Genomic DNA, 19,729 nt, shown 5'->3' on the forward strand with positions numbered 1-19,729 from the left:
TGGCTGTGTCAGGTCTTAGTTGCAGCACATGGAATCTTCGTTGTTGCATGCAGGATCTTTTGTTGTGGCACACGGGCTTCTCTCTAGTTGTGGCGTGTGGGTTTTCTCTTTCTAGTTGTGGCACATGGGCTCCAGAGAGCATGGGCTCTGTAGTTTGTGGCATGGGGGCTCTCTAGTTGAGGCATACATGCTCACTAGTTGTGGTGCATGGGCTCAGTAGTTGTGGCACGCAGGCTTAGTTGCCTTGCGGCATGTGGGATCTTAGTTCCCTGACCAGGGATCGAACCTGTGTCCCCTGCATTGGAAGGTGGATTCTTTACCACTGGACCATCTGAGAAGTCCCCACATTTGTGTTTTTGATGTTATATTTTACACTTCATGTTTACCCCTTAACTGATTATTGTAGTAATAGTTGATTTTATGATTTTTTTGCCTTTTAATCTTCATAGTAGCTTATTTAAGTGGTTGATCCTCAGCCTTTACTGTAACCTTAACTAGTGGAATTTTTCTTTCCTGTAGATTCTTATTTCTTGTTATAACTTTTTTCCCCTCTTAGATAAGACCTTTAAAATTTTCTTTTATGGTAGATTTAGTATTGATAAACTCTTTTAGTTTTTGCTTGTCTGAGAAGTTCTTTATCTCTCCTTCTATTCTAAATGATAATCTTGCTAGGTAGAGTGTCCTAGGTTACAGGGTTTTCCCTTTCAGCCCTTTGAATATATGATGTCACTACCTTCTGGCCTTCAAAGTTTTTGTCTAAAAATCAGCTGATAGCCTTATGGGTGTTTCCTTTTATATAACTACTTGTTTTTCTCTTGCCACCTTTAGAATCCTTTCTTTAACTTCTGCCATTTTATTTAAGATGTCTTGGTGTGGATCTGTTTTGGTTCATCTTGTTCAGAACTCTCTGTGCTTCCTGTACCTGGATATTTTCCTCCTTCAGGTTTGTGAATTTTTCAGCCAAAATTTCATCAAATACATTTTCAACCTCTTTCTCTTTCTCTTCTCCTTCTGGGACATCTATAATGCTCACATTGGTTTGCTTCTTATTGTTCCATAGATCCCTTAAACTGTTTTCATTTTTTAAAATTTGTTTTTCTTTTTGCTATTCTGGTTGAACAATTTCCATTATTCTATCTTTCAGATCAGGTATGCATTCTTCTGTATCACGTAGTCTGCTATTAATTCCTTCTAGTGTGTTTTTCATTTCAATTATTATATTCTTTAGTTCTGACTGGTTCTTTTTTATATTTTCTAGTTCCTTAAAATTCTCACTGTGTTCATGTATTCTTTTCTGTAATTCAGTTAACATTTTTATTACTAGTGTTTTGAATTCTTTATCTGGTCAATGATTTATTTCTGTTTCATTAGTTGCTTTTCAGGGGTTTTCTCTTGTTCTTTCAATTGAACCAAATTCCTCTGTTTTCTTATTTTATGTAACTTTCTCTTTCTCTATGAAATTAGTTGAAACAGTTACCTATTGTGGTCTTAAAAGAGTGTCTTTATGTGCGAGCATCCCTACACAGTCTACATGTGCCCAGTAGCTTTGGTGGGAGAGCTGGATTTGATATGAACAGGAGTCACGTCTTTCCTCAGGGTGTGCTGGCAGCTATCACTTTGCTAGGAGGTGGGGCTGGAGATGGAGGGGCTAGGGATGGAGCCAGATGTGAGCCAGCGCTTCCTCTCTGTTCAGTGGCCATAACCACCCTGTTGCAGGTGGGGACAGGCTCCAAGTTGCTGGAGCAGAAGCCCTGAGGATCGACTTGAAGCCACAGGGCAGGCAGGGCCCATGTGGGCTCCCAGCATGGGTTGCAGTGTGGGCTGTGGCAGTCTAGCTGAAGATAGAGATTGGAGCTGCTTCTGATGTGCTGCCTAAGTGCCAGTAATGGCTGCTGCTGCCCTGCTCAGGCACTGCTTTGGGTCAGAGCCACCTCTGTTTCTCACAGCCAATCTCCCAAGTGGGGCTGAAATGTGTGCTCAGCTTATGCTGGGGCACACACCAGAGCAGTAATGGGAAACCAGCTAGTCACCTATACAATTTTCAATCCTCTCTCTGCCCTGCTTCAGGACCAAGCAAGCATGTGCATGCTCCTCACAAGCAGAGTCCAGGCTTCCCTGGACTCCCAGCCCTCCTGTTAATACCACTGGCCCTCCAAGCATCCAGGGGGACTCATCTTCCCTGTGTCAACCCCAGGGGTGAGATGCCCAGTATGTGGCTCAAACTACTCCTCAGGGAAGATATCCACCTGTGCATTCTCCCTTTTCCTCTGAGTCTCCTCCCAGGAGCACAGGTCTCAACCTCATCACTTCCTTTCCCTTCCTACCTAATTCTGTGTGAATTTTCCTTACTGCCTTGGTTGTACAGTGGAAAAACAGTATTTCTGGAAAGAGAGGAGAGAAAGGAGTTCTTGGGAAGATAAATTTTAGGAACTGTTGTATATGTAGGAACTGAGGATCTGGATATAGGCTTTCTAAAACTATGTATGTTACAAATACTTTGGAATTTTTTTCAGGTGGCTGCATACCTCAGTTTGAAGACCAGTGAGCTAGACACTAATATTGCCAGGGAACACACACCCTCCAACCAGCTTCTGCAGGGCACATTTGATCTCCTTGTTTCTCAAACAAGGGATTTAACATGTAGATAATGGGGTTTAACATGGGGGTCATAACACAGAAGAGCACAGAGACCAAGATATCCATATCCAGGGAGTAGCCTACTCTGGGTCTGTCCTAGTTGAAGTTGGCCATTCCATAAAAGACCACCACCATAGTGAGGTGGGATGCACAGGTAGAGAAGGCCTTGCTCCTGCCCTGAGCAGAGGGAATCCTAAGGATGGCAGAGATGATGAGTATATAGGACACTGCAGTAAACAGGTAGGGGCTCAGGCCAATGGTTGCACTGGCCACATGGAGCACAGACTCACCGAGAGAGGTGTCTGAGCAGGAGAGCTTCAGGAGCAATGGAATATCACAGAGAAAGTGGCTGATCTGGTTAGGCCCACACAGAGTGAGTGTAGCTGCCAGCACAGTGTATGTCACAGAATTCACCAGCCCACATAGCCAGGACCCAGTTGCCAAACAAATACAGAACTTCACATTCATGAGGACTGGATATTGAAGAGGGTGGCAGATCGCTACATAGCGGTCATGAGTCATAGTTGCCAATAAAACACCCTCAGTGTCGGCACATGTCACAAGGAAGAAAATCTAGGAAAGGCAGCCCTCATAGGAGATGGTCTTCTTCTCCTGGAAGAAGTTCACCAACATGACTGGAATAGTGGTAGATGTGTAGCAGGTGTCCAAGAAACTCAGGTTGCTGAGGAAATAATACATTGGGGTGTGGAGGGCAGGACTGACTCTTGTGGCCATTATTATGAGGGTGTTCCTGAAAAGAGTTGTCAGGTAAATGACCAGGAAGACCAGGAAGGACAAGCCCTGTAGGTTGGGGTGGTTGGAAAATCCCAAGAAGATGAATTCAGCGACATCTGTTTGACTGTTCATTTCAAGTGGCATCACAGCTACAAAACAATGAGAAAAAAGAAACCATAATGAGAACATACAAAAAGTACCTCAAATGGGCTTGTAAACTTATAGGGCCATGTAAAATAATGTTGGATATAGACAGTTTGGACTGTGGAGGGAGGTGTGCAGAAGTGTCTTCAGAGAGACCAGAACTTCTCACTCAGCAGATCTAACCAGCTCAGGCCCAGGGACCACCCACAAATTTGCATGGCTGTTGGTGTGTGAAAATAAATGCAGACTTGGTTAAAACCAGCAACAAGCCAATAACCCCTTCATTAGTATGAACTCGTTTCTCACTACCTTGGTAATATCTACCTCCTATCATTGCCCTTTTTGGTAAGCATATTAATTTTTCTAAGAAATAAAATTTAATTGCAAAAAATCAGGAAAATTAGAAAAATATAAAGAATTTAATCACCTGAAGAATCAGAATCAGTGCTACTTTTCAGTTTACTCCATTGTAGGTTTTTTTCAGTTATGTAAATCTTGAGCTCTGCTTATAGTTTTAAAATATTAAGAGTACAATTTCCCAAATTGGAAAGAAAGAGGTAATACTATCCATTCACAGAAGACATGATCTTATATAGTGAAAATACCAAAGAATCCACAAGAAAGCTACTAGAGCTCATAAACAAATTCAGCAAAGTTAAACATGCAAAAATCATTTGCGTTTCTGTACACTAACAATGAACAATCCAAAAAGGAAGTTAAAAAAATCAATTCCATTTACAATGACATCTAGAAGAATTAAGTATTTATAATGTCTTACTAAAGTGGTGAAAGACTTTTTACACTGAAACCCACAAAGCATTGCTGAAAGAAATTAAAGGAGACATAAATAAATGGCAAGACATCCCATGTTCATGGTTAAGAAGACTTAACATTGTTAAAATATCAGTATATCCAAAATGATCTACACATTTTGATCAATATCAAAATTCTAGTAGATCTTTCCCACAGAAATGGAAAAGCCAATCCTCAAATTCATATGAAATTGCAAAGGACCCTGAATAGTCAATACAATCTTGGCAAAGAACAATAAAGTTGGAGGAGTCACACTTCCTGACTTTGAAACTTACTGCAAAGCAACAGTATTGTACTAGCATAAGACAGACATAGAGACCAATGGAACAGAATAAAGAGCCCAGAAATAAATTCTCACATACATGTTGATTTTCAACAAGGGTACCAAGACTATTCAATGGGAGGAAAAAAATTCTTTTCAACAAGTGGTTCTGGGAAAACTGGATATCCATATGCAAAAGAAAGAAGTGGTCCCTTACCTTATATAATACACAAAATTAACTCAAAATGTATTAAAGACCAAAATTTAAGAGCTAAAACTATAATACTTTTATAAGAAAACATTGAGGGGAAATCTTGATTTCATTATATTTGACAACAATTTCATAGATATGACACCAAAATTACAGGAAAACAAAAGAAAAATAAATTTTACTTCATGAAAATTAAAGTATCATCAAAGGGCACTAAAAAGAAGTAAAAGATAACTATAGAATATGAGAAAATATTTGCAAGTCATATATCTGATAAGGAATTAATATCCAGCATATATAAAGAACTCTTACAACTCAACAACAACAAAAAATAAATTCAATAAAGTTGTAAAATACAAATCAATATACAAAAATATGTTGCATTTCTATGCACTGAAAACAAACTCTCAGAAAGAGAAATAAAGAAAACAATTCTATTTATAATTGTACTAAAAAGAATTAAATACCTAGAAATAAATTTAAAGAGGTGAAAGACAGGTACACTGAAAACTATAAGATATTGATGAAATAAATTGAAAAAGACACAAACAAATGAAAAGATATTCTGTATTCATGAATTGGAAGAATTAATATTGTTAAAATTTCATATTGCCCAAAGCAATCTATAGTTTCAGTGCAATCCCTATCAAAATTCCTATTGGCATTTTTCACAGAAATAGTACACATAATTATAAAATTCGTATGAAACTACAAAAGACACCAAATAGCCAAAGAAATCTTGAGAAAGAAGAACAAAGCTGGAGGCATCATGCTCCCTGATTTTAAACCATATTACAAAGTTAATATAGTAATCAAAACAGTGTAGTATTGGCATTAAAAGAGACACATAGGGGACTTCCCTGGTGGTCCAGTGGTTAAGAATCTGCCTCCCAATGCAGGGGACGTGGGTTTGATCCCTGGTTGGGGAAATAAGATCCCACATGCTGCGGGGCAACTAAGTCGGCGCACCGCAGCTACTGAGGCCGTGCACTCTGGAACCCACGTGACACAACTAGAGAGAAGCCCGCGCACTGCAATGAAGAGTCTGTGCACCGTAACAGAAGATTTTGCACGTCGCAAAAAAGATCCTTCATGCTGCAAATAAGACCCAATGCAGCCAAATAAATAATAAATAAATATTTTTAAAAAAGAGAGAAACACGTAGATCAATGGAACAGAATAGAGGGTCCAGAAATAAACCCACACATATGTGGTCAATTAATTTATGAGAAAGCCAAGCATATACACTGGGGAAAGCAGAATCTCTTCAATAAATGCTGTTGGGAAAATTGAACAGCCACAGGCAAAAGAATGAAACTGGACTACTGTCTTATACCATACACAAAAATTAACTCAAAATGGATTAAAGACTTGAATATAAGACCTGAAACTATAAAACTCCTAGAAGAAAACAGGCAGTAAGCTCCTCGACATCAGTCTTGGTGATACCTTTTACTATTATAAATACTGGAATGAACATTTTCATACATAAGTATATGTGAGCATTTCTGGTTACCTCTTCAGAATAAATTTGGTCTCCATTTTTTAAAATATACTGCAGATGGAAAAATTCTAAGTAATCAAACATACTTAAGTATGTTAACTTATTAAAGTAAACTTTATGACACCAAGATTTACTCTCAAACATTGCATGTTTTCTGAAAAAATAATTGATACAGTTATTAGCTTTCTTTTAAATTATGCATGCTGACAGGTTCACAATAACTGTGAATAGGGATTTCTGCACCTTTTTCAATCTTGAAGGTGAGATGATATAGTGGAAAGAGTGGGTTCTTGAATCAGATAGATATAAAATCAAATCCTACTTCTACTGCTTGCTAGATGTAAATGGTGGATAATTTAGCAGACTTCTCTGTTCCTCAGTTTGCTCATTGTATTCTGATATTAATACTGCCTATATCAGAGTTTTTGAGAGAAGTAACATGAGATAATATAAGTAATGTGCCTGCTATATAATAGGTGTTCAATGAACCGTGGCTATCAATGCTATTGTTTTAATCCATACAAAAATATTTTAAGGTAAAATATTTTCTTTGGCTCTACCTTCCAAATTGAATAAATATTATTCTCACTACTGTCACCACAGAGACCCTAGTCCAAGCTATCTTTTTCTCTTGCCTAGACGCCTACAACAGACTCCTATTTTCTTTCCACTCCCCTGTTCTCATTTAGTCAATCTCCACACAGCAGCAACCAGAGTGAGTTTTTACAGCATAAACAAAATTACACCACTCTTAAACTCAAAACCTTCTGATAGTTTCCCATCTCACTTAGAATAAAATCTAAAGATCTCACCTTGGCATACAAAACCCATGGGATCTGACCTCTGACTACATTTCTAATATTACTTCCCACCATTATTCCCCATTGCTCACTCAGCTTGAGCTACACAGGGCTGCTTTCCATTTAAGTTCACCAAACACATGCCCATTGTAAAGGCTTGTACTTGATATTTCTTCAGCTAGAAACTTTCCCCCAGATATTTGCATGGTCCGTTTCCTATTTTCATTGAAGTTTTTCCTGAACTGTTACTTCCTTAAGGATACTTCCTCTGAAAATTCTATCTAAAATAGCAGCTCCATCATTTTATCCTCTTCTCCTGCTTTACTTCTTTTGTAACATTATGCTACACCTGGCATGAAATTATTTATCTATTTGAATCTGTTTGTAGTATAAGTTCAGTGAGGCCAGGAGCTCAGTTTTGCTCCCTCTCTATCTCTTATACCTAAGACAGTGCCTGGCATACAGTATGTGCTCAGTAATTATGTGTTGAATGAATAAATGAATCTATATTTTTAGATAATTCTGGCTTTTAATAAATTTCCTTTGAGAACATCTAGTCTAATTCTTTTTCATTTTGCCTAATTATGTTTAATTATTCTTCCTTATATCTTTCTCCTGAGCTGTGGATATCAGCCCATCATGCTCATCAGCCCATTTTAATCTCTAGAGTAGAAAACTTTACACATTGGAAATTTTAACATCTTCTTCCATATTGACTTTTTACATAATAAATAATTCTCATTAAGAATAAATTTAAAACCTAGCTTATTTTTATTTCTCCCATATAAGTTATCAATTAAAGCAAAATATTATCCTGTTAGAGCCCCAACAGATATATATATATATAAAACTTGATTGTAATATATATATTACTTGATTGGCTTTTATGTGTGCCCCTAAATTCATGATTCCTGTTTCTAAACTACTAAAGGAACACAAGTATTTATTGAATTATTTAATCAGAAACTTTGCTCTGCAACCTGAAGGGCAGCCTTCATAAACTATCCAATCAATATTAAACTGGGAACCTTATCCTAGGATGCTATCCTATTGAAAGCAGTGATCTTTTTAAACCCTAAAATATATCCAATCACTCCCTATCTTAAAAATCCTTCAGTGGCCTCCATTCTCTATCAAATGAAGTTCAGATTATTTCACATGGCTTCAGGAAGAAGATCCAGGTTTCTGAAGTCCTGAAACTTTTTTTTTTTTTTTTTTTTTGGTGTGGGGGAGCTTTAAAAAATTTTTTTTTTTAATTTTTAATTAATTTATTTTATTTATATTTATTTTTGGCTGCATTGGGTCTTCGTTGCTGAAACAATTACGATACAGCAGAGTTCAAGTCCAGGAGTAGAAATGTACAGTAACTGAGGCTTTCTCTAGTTGTGGCAAGTGGGGGCTACACTTCATTGCGGTGTGCGGGCTTCTCATTGCAGTGGCTTTTCTTGTTGTGGAGCACGGACTCTAGGCATGTAGGCTTCAGTAGTTGTGGCGCGTGGGCTCAGTAGTTGTGGCTTGCGGGCTTTAGAGCGCAGGCGCAGTAGTTGTGGCACATGGGCTTAGTTGCTCCATGGCATGTGGGATCTTCCTGGACCAGGGCACGAACCCATGTCCCCTGCATTGGCAGGTGGATTCTTAACCACTGAGCCACCAGGGAAGCCCCCTAAAATTTTTGAAAATATCTTACTTTTGTAAATCTTCTAGTAGCACGATTATGTGAATAGCTTTCTAGGGCACCACCCAAGGTTTTAGAAAATGTCTCTGCAAATTAGAGCCCTGAAGTTTAAGTTTCAGTTTCTTATGGTAAACTCTCCTTTCATGGCCAATATACTACATTGGTTAAGTTGTGAACTCTGGAGTTAGATTTCTTGGGATCAAAACTCATCATTGTAATTCTTTAGTTATGAGAACCTGGGTAAGTTACTTCTTCTCTCTTTGCTTAATATTTCCATGTCTAAAATGAAAATTGAAAGAAAAGAGACCATATTTAAGATGGAATCATAAAAAATTTACTCAGTCCAAAAGGACAAATAAATGGGCAAATATATTTTTTAAAGAATTTAAAAAGACTACTAACTGTTCAAAAAAAATAATAACATGCATTGGAGAGCTTATAACATATATAGAAATTAAATACATAAAAATAACAACACAAAGGGTGGGAGGGTGAAAAAAATGGAAAAATGTTTTGTAGTATTCTTGCATTGTACCTTAAGTAATAAAACATAAATTAAAGATAGATCATATTAAGTAAACAATGTATAGTACAATAGAGTGAGCACTAAAAAATAATACAAAGAAGTATATCCAAAAACCAATAGAAGAGATAAAATGGAATAGTAATAAAAATTAAAACTCAATCCAAAAGAAGGCACAAAAGATCAGATGGGACAAATGGAAAACAAATGATAAAATACTAGACTTAAGTCTATCACATCAGTAATACCAGAAAATGTAAGTAGAATAAACACTCCAATAAAAAGACAGAGCTTCAGACTGGATTTTAAAATGAACCAAGTATATCCCCTTTTTAAGAAACTCATTTTACATATTAGATTTTGAATATGTTCAAAATAAAAGGATAGGGACAAATATACTATGTAAAACCAAACACAAAAAAAGTTGATGTGAAAAAAATGTTGATGTGTAGACTTTAAGATAGAGAGATTACCAAAAGAGGAATATTTTGTAATAATAAAAAGATCAGTTCATCAAAAAGACATAATCACAAATGTGTAAAAGCATCTATAAAAATAACTGAAAAATACATAAAGAAAATATTGACAAAAGAAGAGTTGGACAAGTTCACAATCATAGTTGGAAACTTTAATACTCCTTTCTCATTGAAAATTATGAAATTAGTTAACAAAAAATTCAGTAAAGATATAGAATATTTAATTATTAAAATATATTTTGGATTTTTGTCACAAATATATTTTGTGACAACACAATTACCTTGACATAATTAACACTACATTATATCCAATAATTTCAGAATAAACATTCCAGTTGAATGCATATGGAATATTCACTAAAGTAGACCATACCCTGGGCTACAAAGCAAGTTTCATATGGAGTATGTTTCCTGACCATGATGGAATTAAATTATAAATTAATAACAAAAAGATATCTGAAAAATTCCCCAATATTTAGAAATTTAGCAAACATTTCTACGAAACTTATGGGTCAGAGGAGTCATAAGGAAAATAGAAACTATCTTAAATGTAATGATAATTAAAACACAGCTAATAAAAATTTGTGGGGGTGGGGACTTCCCTGGTGGTACAGTGGTTAAGAATCTGCCTCCCAATGCAGGGGACATGGGTTCAATCCCTGGTCCGGGAAGATCCCACATGTCGTGGAGTAACTAAGCCCAAGTGCCACAACTTACTGAACCTGTGCTCTAGAGCCCGTGAGCCGCAACTACTGAGCCCACGTGCTGCAACTACTGAAGCCTGTGCCTAGAGCCCATGTACCGCAACGAAGAGTAGCCCCTGCTCACAGCAACCAGAGAATGCCCACAAGCAATGAAGACCCAACCCAGCCAAAAATTAAAAAAAAAAAAAAAAAAGTGTGGGGGGGGTGTAGCTAAAACAAGGTTTAGAGAGAAACTTATAGCTTTTCATGCCTATATAAGAAAATAAATGTTTAAAATAAATAATCTAGGCTTTTAACCCTATTGGGTAGAAGTATTTCTAACTTACTGGTTAGAAACAAGATAAAATTAAACCCAAATAAAAAAATTTTTAAATGATACAGACCTGAAATTAATAAAATAAGAAAACAGACAAACAGGAAACCAACAAAGGCAAAATTTTGTTCTTTGAAAAGTTTAATAAAACTGATATACCCTTAGCAAGACTGATCAAAGAAATAAAAGAGAAAACACAAATTACCAAAATCAGGAATGAAAAAGGTGGACACCACTACAGATCCTACAAACATTAAAAAGATAATAAAATACAAGGAACAACTTTATTCTGTTAAATTTGACAACTTAGATAAAATGGACAAATTCCTTCAAAAACACAACTTCTGAAAATATAAGAAGTAATTGACATAAGGAGAAACAGAATATATGAATGGTGTGAATCTATTAAAAGAAATTTAATCTGCAATTAAAAACCTTGCCAAAAAGAAACTCCAGGCCCAGATTGTTTCATGGTGAATTCTATCAAACATTTTAAGAAGAAATAATATAGTATTACAAAAGCTCTTCATAGAATAAAAACAGAGGGAATACTTCCTAACTTGTTTTATGACAACAGCATAATCTTTTTTTTTTTTTTTTGAGGATTGGTGGGCTGATTCTTTTCACCGTTAGAATTTAAACATGACTTTTATTATGGGACGATTTTTTATTTTTAAACATTTTTTTTAAACATTTTTAAAATATAGATAATACAGTGAACATCTTAAACCACCGACAATCCCATCATGTACATGTAACCACTGACAAGAGTTTGCTCTAGAGCCTTCTGAATATTTTTATGTCAATCTATGTGATATATATATTATACTATACTATACTATACTAGCCACCATACTATATTGTTTGGTGATTTGCATTTTTTTTTTTAAACATCTTTATTGAAGTATAATTGCCTTACAATGGTGTGTTAGCTTCTGCTTTATAACAAAGTGAATCAGTTATACATATACAATATGTTCCCATTTCTCTTCCCTCTTCAATCTCCCTCCCTCCCACCCTCCCCATCCCACCCCTCTAGGTGGTCACAAAGCACCGAGCTGATCTCCCTGTGCTATGCGGCTGCTTCCCACTAGTTATCTATTTTACATTTGGTAGTGTATATATGTCCATGACACTCTCTTACCCTGTCACATCTCACCCCACCCCCTCCCCATATCCTCAAGTCCATTCTCTAGTAGGTCTGTGTCTTTATTCCCGTCTTGCCACTAGGTTCTTCATGGCCTTTTTTTTTTTTTTTCCCTTAGATTCCGTATATATGTGTTAGCATACTGTATTTGTTTTTCTCTTTCTGACTTACTTCACTCTGTATGACAGACTCTAACTCCATCCACCTCATTACAGATATCTCCATTTCATTTCTTTTTATGGCTGAGTAATATTCCATTGTATATATGTGCCACATCTTCTTTATCCATTCATCTGTCGATGGACACTTAGGTTGCTTCCATGTCCTAGCTATTGTAAATAGAGCTGCAATGAACATTTTGGTACATGACTCTTTTTGACCTATGGTTTTCTCAGGGTATATGCCCAGTAGTGGGATTGCTGGGTCGTATGGTAGTTCTATTTGTAGTTTTTTAAGGAACCTCCATACTGTTCTCCATAGTGGCTGTATCAATTTACATTCCCACCAACAGTGCAAGAGTGTTCCCTTTCCTCCACACCCTCTCCAGCATTTATTGTTTCTAGATTTTTTGATGATGGCCATTCTGACCGGTGTGAGATGATATCTCATTGTAGTTTTGATTTGCATTTCTCTAATGATTAATGATGTTGAGCATTCTTTCATGTGTCTGTAGGCCATCTGTATATCTTCTTTGGAGAAATGTCTATTTAGGTCTTCTGCCCATTTTTGGATTGGGTTGTTCATTTTTTTGTTATTGAGCTGCATGAGCTGCTTGTAAATCTTGGAGATTAATCCTTTGTCAGTTGCTTCATTTGCAAATATTTTGTCCCATTCTGATGGCTGTCTTTTGGTCTTGTTTATGTTTTCCTTTGCTGTGCAAAAGCTTTTAAGTTTCATTAGGTCCCATTTGTTTATTTGTGTTCTTATTTCCATTTCTCTGGGAGCTGGGTCAAAAAGAATCTTGCTGTGATGTATGTCATAGAGTGTTCTGCCTATGTTTTCCTCTAAGAGTTTGATAGTGTCTGCCCTTACACTTAGGTCTTTAATCCATTTTGAGTTTATTTTTGTGCATGGTGTCAGGGAGTGTTCTAATTTCATACTTTTACATGTACCTGTCCAATTTTCCCAGCACCACTTATTGAAGAGGCTGTCTTTTCTCCACTGTATATGCTTGCCTCCTTTATCAAAGATAAGGTGACCATATGTGTATGGGTTTATCTCTGGGCTTTCTATCCTGTTCCATTGATCTATGTTTCTGTTTTTGTGCCAGTACCAAACTGTCTTGATTACTGAAGCTTTGTAATATAGTCTGAAGTCAGGGAGCCTGATTCCCCCAGCTCCATTTTTCGGTCTCAAGATTGCTTTGGCTATTCGGGGTCTTTTGTGTTTCCATACAAATTGTGAAATTTTTTGTTCTAGTTCTGTGAAAAATGCCAGTGGTAGTTTGATAGGGATTGCATTGAATCTGTAGATTGCTTTGGGTAATAGAGTCATTTTCACAATGTTGATTCTTCCAATCCAGGAACATGGTATATCTCTCCATCTATTTGTATCATCTTTAATTTCTTTCATCAGTGTCTTATAATATTCTGCATACAGGTCTTTTGTCTCCTTAGGTAGGTTTATTCCTAGATATTTTATTCTTTTTGTTGCAGTGGTAAATGGGAGTGTTTTCTTAATTTCACTTTCAGATTTTTCGTCATTAGTGTATAGAAATGCAAGAGATTTCTGTGCATTAATTTTGTATCCTGCTACTTTACCAAATTCATTGATTAGCTCTAGGAGTTTTCTGGTAGCATCTTTAGGATTCTCTATGTATAGTATCATGTCATCTGCAAATAGTGACAGCTTTACTTCTTCTTTTCCGATTTGGATTCCTTTTATTTCTTTGTCTTCTCTGATTGCTGTGGCTAACACTTCCAAAACTATGTTGAATAATAGTGGTGAGAGTGGGCAACCTTGTCTTGTTCCTGATCTTAGTGGAAATGGTTTCAGTTTTTCACCATTGAGGACAATGTTGGCTGTGGGTTTGTCATATATGGCCTTTATTATGTTGAGGAAAGTTCCCTCTATGCCTACTTTCTGCAGGGCTTTTATCATAAATGGGTGTTGAATTTTGTCGAAAGCTTTCTCTGCATCTATTGAGATGATCATATGGTTTTTCTCCTTCAATTTGTTAATATGGTGTATCACATTGATTGATTTGCGTATATTGAAGAATCCTTGCATTCCTGGGATAAACCCCACTTGATCATGGTGTATGATCCTTTTAATGTGCTGTTGGATTCTGTTTGCTAGTATTTTGTTGAGGATTTTTACATCTATGTTCATCAGTGATATTGGCCTGTAGTTTTCTTTCTTTGTGACATCTTTGTCTGGTTTTGGTATCAGGGTGATGGTGGCCTCGTAGAATGAGTTGGGGAGTGTTCCTCCCTCTGCAATATTTTGGAAGAGTTTGAGAAGGATAGGTGTTAGCTCTTCTCTAAATGTTTGATAGAATTCACCTGTGAAGCCATCTGGTCCTGGGCTTTTGTTTGTTGGAAGGTTTTTAATCACAGTTTCAATTTCAGTGCTTGTGATTGGTCTGTTCATATTTTCTATTTCTTCCTGGTTCAGTCTAGGCAGTTTGTGAATTTCTAAGAATCTGTCCATTTCTTCCAGGTTGTCCATTTAGTTGGCATAGAGTTGCTTGTAGTAATCTCTCATGATCTTTTGTATTTCTGCAGTGTCAGTGGTTACTTCTCCTTTTTCATTTCTAATTCTATTGATCTGAGTCTTCTCCCTTTTTCTCTTGATGAGTCTGGCTAATGGTTTATCAATTTTGTTTATCTTCTCAAAGAACCAGCTTTTAGTTTCATTGATTTTTGCTATTGTTTCCTTCATTTCTTTTTCATTTATTTCTGACCTGATCTTTATAATTTCTTTCCTTCTGCTGGCTCTGGGGTTTTTTTGTTCTTCTTTCTCTAATTGCTTTAGGTACAAGGTTAGGTTGTTTATTCGAGATGTTTCCTGTTTCTTGAGGTAGGCTTGTATTGCTATAAACTTCCCTCTTAGCACTGCTTTTGCTGCGTCCCATAGGTTTTGGGTCATCGTATCTCCATTGTCATTTGTTTCTAGGTATTTTTTGATTTCCCCTTTGATTTCTTCAGTAATCACTTCGTTATTAAGTAATGTTTTGTGTAGCCTCCATGTGTTTGTATTTTTTACAGATCTTTTCCTGTAATTGATATCTAGTCTCATAGCATTGTGGTCGGAAAAGATACTTGATACGATTTCAATTTTCTGAAATTTACCAAGGCTTGATTTGTGACCCAAGATATGATCTATCCTGGAGAATGTCCCATGAGCACTTGAGAAAAATGTGTATTCTGTTGTTTTTGGGTGGAATGTCCTATAAATATCCATTAAGTCCATATTGTTTAATGTATCATTTAAAGCTTGTGTTTCCTTATTTATTTTCATTTTGGATGATCTGTCCATTGGTGAAAGTGGGGTGTTAAAGTCCCCTACTATGATTGTGTTGCTGTCGATTTCCCCTTTTATGGCTGTTAGTATTTGCCTTATGTATTGAGGTGCTCCTATGTTGGGTGCATAAATATTTACAATTGTTATACCTTTCCCTTGGATCGATCCCTTGATTATTATATAGTGTCCTTCTTTGTCTCTTGTAATAGTCTTTATTTTAAAGTCTATTTTGTCTGATATGAGAATTGCTACTCCAGCTTTCTTTTGATTTCCATTTGCATGGAATATCTTTTTCCATCCCCTCACTTTCAGTCTGTATGTGTCTCTAGGTCTGAAGTGGGTCTCTTGTAGACAGCATATATATGGGTCTTGTTTTTGTATCCATTCAGCCAGCCTGTGTCTTTTGGTGGGAGCATTTAATCCATTTACATTCAAGGTAATTATCGATATGTATGTTCCTATTCCCATTTTCTTAAATGTTTTGGGTTTGTTATTGTAGGTGTTTTCCTTCTCTTGTGTTTCTTGCCTAGAGAAGTTCCTTTATCATTTGTTGTAAAGCTGGTTTGGTGGTGCTGAACTCTCTCAGCTTTTGCTTGTCTGTAAAGGTTTTAATTTCTCCATCGAATCTGAATGAGATCCTTGCTGGGTAGAGTAATCTTGGTTGTAGGTTTTTCTCCTTCACCACTTTAAGTATATCCTGCCACTCCCTTCTGGCTTGCAGAGTTTCTGCTGAAAGATCAGATGTTAACCTTATGGGGATTCCCTTGTGTGTTATTTGTTTTTTTTCCCTTGCTGCCTTTAATATGTTTTCCTTATATTTAATTTTTGACAGTTTGATTAATATGTGTCTTGGCGTGTTTCTCCTTGGGTTTATCCTGTATGGGACTCTCTGTGCTTCCAGGACTTGATTAACTATTTCCTTTCCCATATTAGGGAAGTTTTCAACTATAATCTCTTCAAATATTTTCTCAGTCCCTTTCTTTTTCTCTTCTTCTTCTGGGACCCCTATAATTCGAATGTTGGTGCATTTAATGTTGTCCCAGAGGTCTCTGAGACTGTCCTCAGTTCTTTTCATTCTTTTTTCTTTATCCTGCTCTGTAGTAGTTATTTCCACCATTTTATCTTCCAGGTCACTTATCCTTTCTTCTGCCTCAGTTATTCTGCTATTGATCCCTTCTAGAGTATTTTTAATTTCATTTATTGTGTTTTTCATCATTGCTTGGTTCCTCTTCAGTTCTTCTACGTCCTTGTTAAATGTTTCTTGCATTTTGTCTATTCTATTTCCAAGATTTTGGATCATCCTTACTATCATTATTCTGAATTCTTTTTCAGGTAGACTACCTATTTCCTCTTCATTTGTTAAGTCTGGTGTGTTTTGACCCTGCTCCTTCATCTGCTGTGTGTTTTTCTGTCATCTCATTTTGCTTATCTTACTGTGTTTGGGGTCTCCTTTTCACAGGCTGCAGGTTTGTAGTTCCCGTTGTTTTTGGTATCTGTCCCCAGTGGCTAAGGTTGGTTCAGTGGGTTGTGTAGGCTTCCTGGTGGAGGGAACTAGTGCCTGAGCTCTGGTGGATGAGGCTGGATCTTGTCTTTCTGGTGGGCACGTCCACGTCTGGTGGTGTATTTTGGGGTGTCTGTGGCCTTATTATGATTTTAGGCAGCCTCTCTGCTAATGGATGGGGCTGTGTTCCTGTCTTGCTAGTTGTTTGGCATAGGGTGTCCAGCACTGTAGCTTGCTGGTCGTTGAGTGAAGCTGGGTCTTGATGTTGAGATGGAGATCTCTGAGAGATTTTTGCCGTTTGGTATTACATGGAGCTGGGAGGTCTCTTGTGGACCAGTGTCCTGAAGTTGGCTCTCCCACCTCAGAGGCACGGCCCTGATGCCTGGCTGGAGCACCAAGAGCCTTTCGCCCACACGGCTCAGAGTAAAAGGGGGAAAAAATAGAAAGAAAGAAAGAAAGAAAGAAAGAGGCTATAATATAGTGAAGTAAAATAAAGCTATTGTATAGCAAAGCTATAAAGACAAAATCTCACCCAGAAGCATATACATATACACTCACAAAAAAAAGGAAAAGGGGAAAAATTAATATATCCTGCTCCCAAAGTCCACCTCCTGAATTTGGGATGATTCGTTGTCTATTCAGGTATTCAACAGATGCAGGCACATCAAGTTGTTTGTGGAGCTTTAATCCGCTGCTTCTGAGGCTGCTGGGAGAGATTTCCCCTTCTCTTCCCTGTTCGCACAGCTCCTGGGGTTCAGCTTTGGATTTGGACCCGCCTCTGCGTGTAGGTCACCTGAGGGCGTCTGTTCCCCGCCCAGACAGGACGGGGTTAAAGGAGCAGCTGCTTCGGGGGCTCTGGCTCACCCAGGCCGTGGGGAGGGAGGGGTACAGAGGAGGCGGGGTGAGCCTGCGGCGGCCGAGGCCGGCGTGACATTGCACCAGCCTGAGGCGCGCCGTGCGTTCTCCCGGGGAAGTTGTCCCCGGATCACGGGACCCTGGCAGTGGCGGGCTGCACAGGCTACCGGGAGGGGCGGTGTGGAGAGTGACCTGTGCTCGCACACAGGCTTTTTGGAGGCGGCAGCAGCAGCCCCAGCGTCTCACGCCCGTCTCTGGGGTCCGCGCTGTTAGCCGCGGCTCGCGCCCTTCTCTGGAGTTCGTTTAGGCGGCGCTCTGAATCCCCTCTCCTTGCGCGCAGCAAAACAAAGAGGCAAGAAAAAGTCTCTTGCCTCTTCGGCAGCTGCAGACCTTTTCCCGGTCTCCCTCCCAGCCAGTTGTGGTGCGCTAACCCCTTCAGGCTGTGTTCACGCCGCCAGCCCCAGTCCTCTCCCTGCGATCTGACCGAAGCCCGAGCCTCAGCTCCCAGCCCCACCTGCCCCGGCGGGGGAGCAGACAAGCCTCTCGGGCTGGTGAGTGCTGGTCGGCACCGACCCTCTGTGAGGGAATCTCTCCACTTTGCCCTCCGCACTCCTGTGGCTGCGCTCTCCTCCGTGGCTCCGAAGCTTCCCCCCTCTGCCACCCGCAGTCTCTGCCCGCGAAGGGGCTTCCTAGAGCGTGGAAATCTTTCCTCCTTCACAGCTCCCTCCCACTGGTGCAGGTGCCGTCCCTATTCTTTTGTCTCTGTTATTTCTTTTTTCTTTTGCCCTACCCAAGTACGGGGGGAGTTTCTTGCCTTTTTGGAGGTCGGACGTTTTCTGCCAGCGTTCAGTGGGTGTTCTGTAGGAGCAGTTCCACGTGTAGATGTATTTCTACTGTATCTGTGGGAAGGAAGGTGATCTCCGCGTCTTACTCTTCCACCATCTTCTCTCCTCCCCCTGGGTAATTTCTTTAACATATTTTCAAGTTCATGGATTCTTTTCTTCAGCTGATGAGCCCATAAAGGTAATTCTTTATCTCTGTCACTATGTTTATTTCTAGCATTTCTACTTGATCTTTTCTTATTGTTTCCATCTCTCTTATGAAATTAGCTCTGATTTTGCATGTTGTTTACCTTTTTCATTGAATGCCTTAATCTATTAATCATTGTTATTTTAAAGTCCTTGTCTGATAGTTTTACCATCTCTGTCGTATCTGAGTCTGGTTCTGATGTTTGTTTTGGCTCATCAGAATGTTGGGTTGTTTTTTTATTACTTTTTTGTATACCTCATAACTTTTTGTTGAAACTGAACAGTTAGGACAGTAGAGACTGAGGTAAATTTGGGGAGGATGAGGCTTGGAGATGAGCATGTCTTCCCTTCTGCTAGACCTTTAGTATGGGAGTTTGGGTTAATCTAGAGAGGAGTTGGCCTGAGTTTGGAGTTTGTTGTTGCTATGGTTACCTTCAGTGCACTACCGGCTTCAAATTTCTCTACTGATTTCTTGTGCTTAGGGTCAGGCAAGTTTGCCAGAGTTTTATTTTTCTCAATTTTTACTCTCCCTGCCTGCTTTTTGCCTACCTTTCATACTACTACCCCCAGAGATGATCTGTTTCTTGATGCCACTGTAACAATTGTATTCCACTGTTAATTTTACTCATTGTTTGTTAGTGGGCTGGTGGGGAACTGGGGGATGGGGTGGGAGGTGGGGGAGTGGGTAGATACCCTCTGATGTTCTGGTAAGGTTTAGTCTTAGGTACCGCGAACCTGGGTCTTGGGGGTGTGGCCTTCACGAGTGATCCTGCCCCTCTGCCAGCTGTAGTGCTGGTCCTAGCACATAGCCTCTCCCTGAGTGGTAGAATTTTTGTCCCTGTCCCTTCCCAGCTGCAATGTTTTTCTACAAAGTCCTAAGGTGATACTTTTTGTTGCTTTTGCCCTGCAGATTACAGCTTTACTTCTGTAGGAAAA

The 19,729-nt window shown here is 38.5% G+C and overlaps 1 pseudogene across 1 annotated transcript; it reads right to left on the bottom strand.

Moving 5' to 3' along the window:
* Positions 1-2,546: 2,546 nt before the first annotated feature.
* On the bottom strand, positions 2,547-3,504 carry LOC309655840 (olfactory receptor 5V1-like; annotated as a pseudogene). The gene has a single exon. The product of its transcript is annotated as an olfactory receptor 5V1-like (transcript).
* Positions 3,505-19,729: the final 16,225 nt, after the last annotated feature.

Source organism: Balaenoptera physalus, assembly GCF_965194825.1.
Source record: "Balaenoptera physalus genome assembly, chromosome: 1".
In the NCBI taxonomy this organism is placed as follows: domain Eukaryota; kingdom Metazoa; phylum Chordata; class Mammalia; order Artiodactyla; family Balaenopteridae; genus Balaenoptera; species Balaenoptera physalus.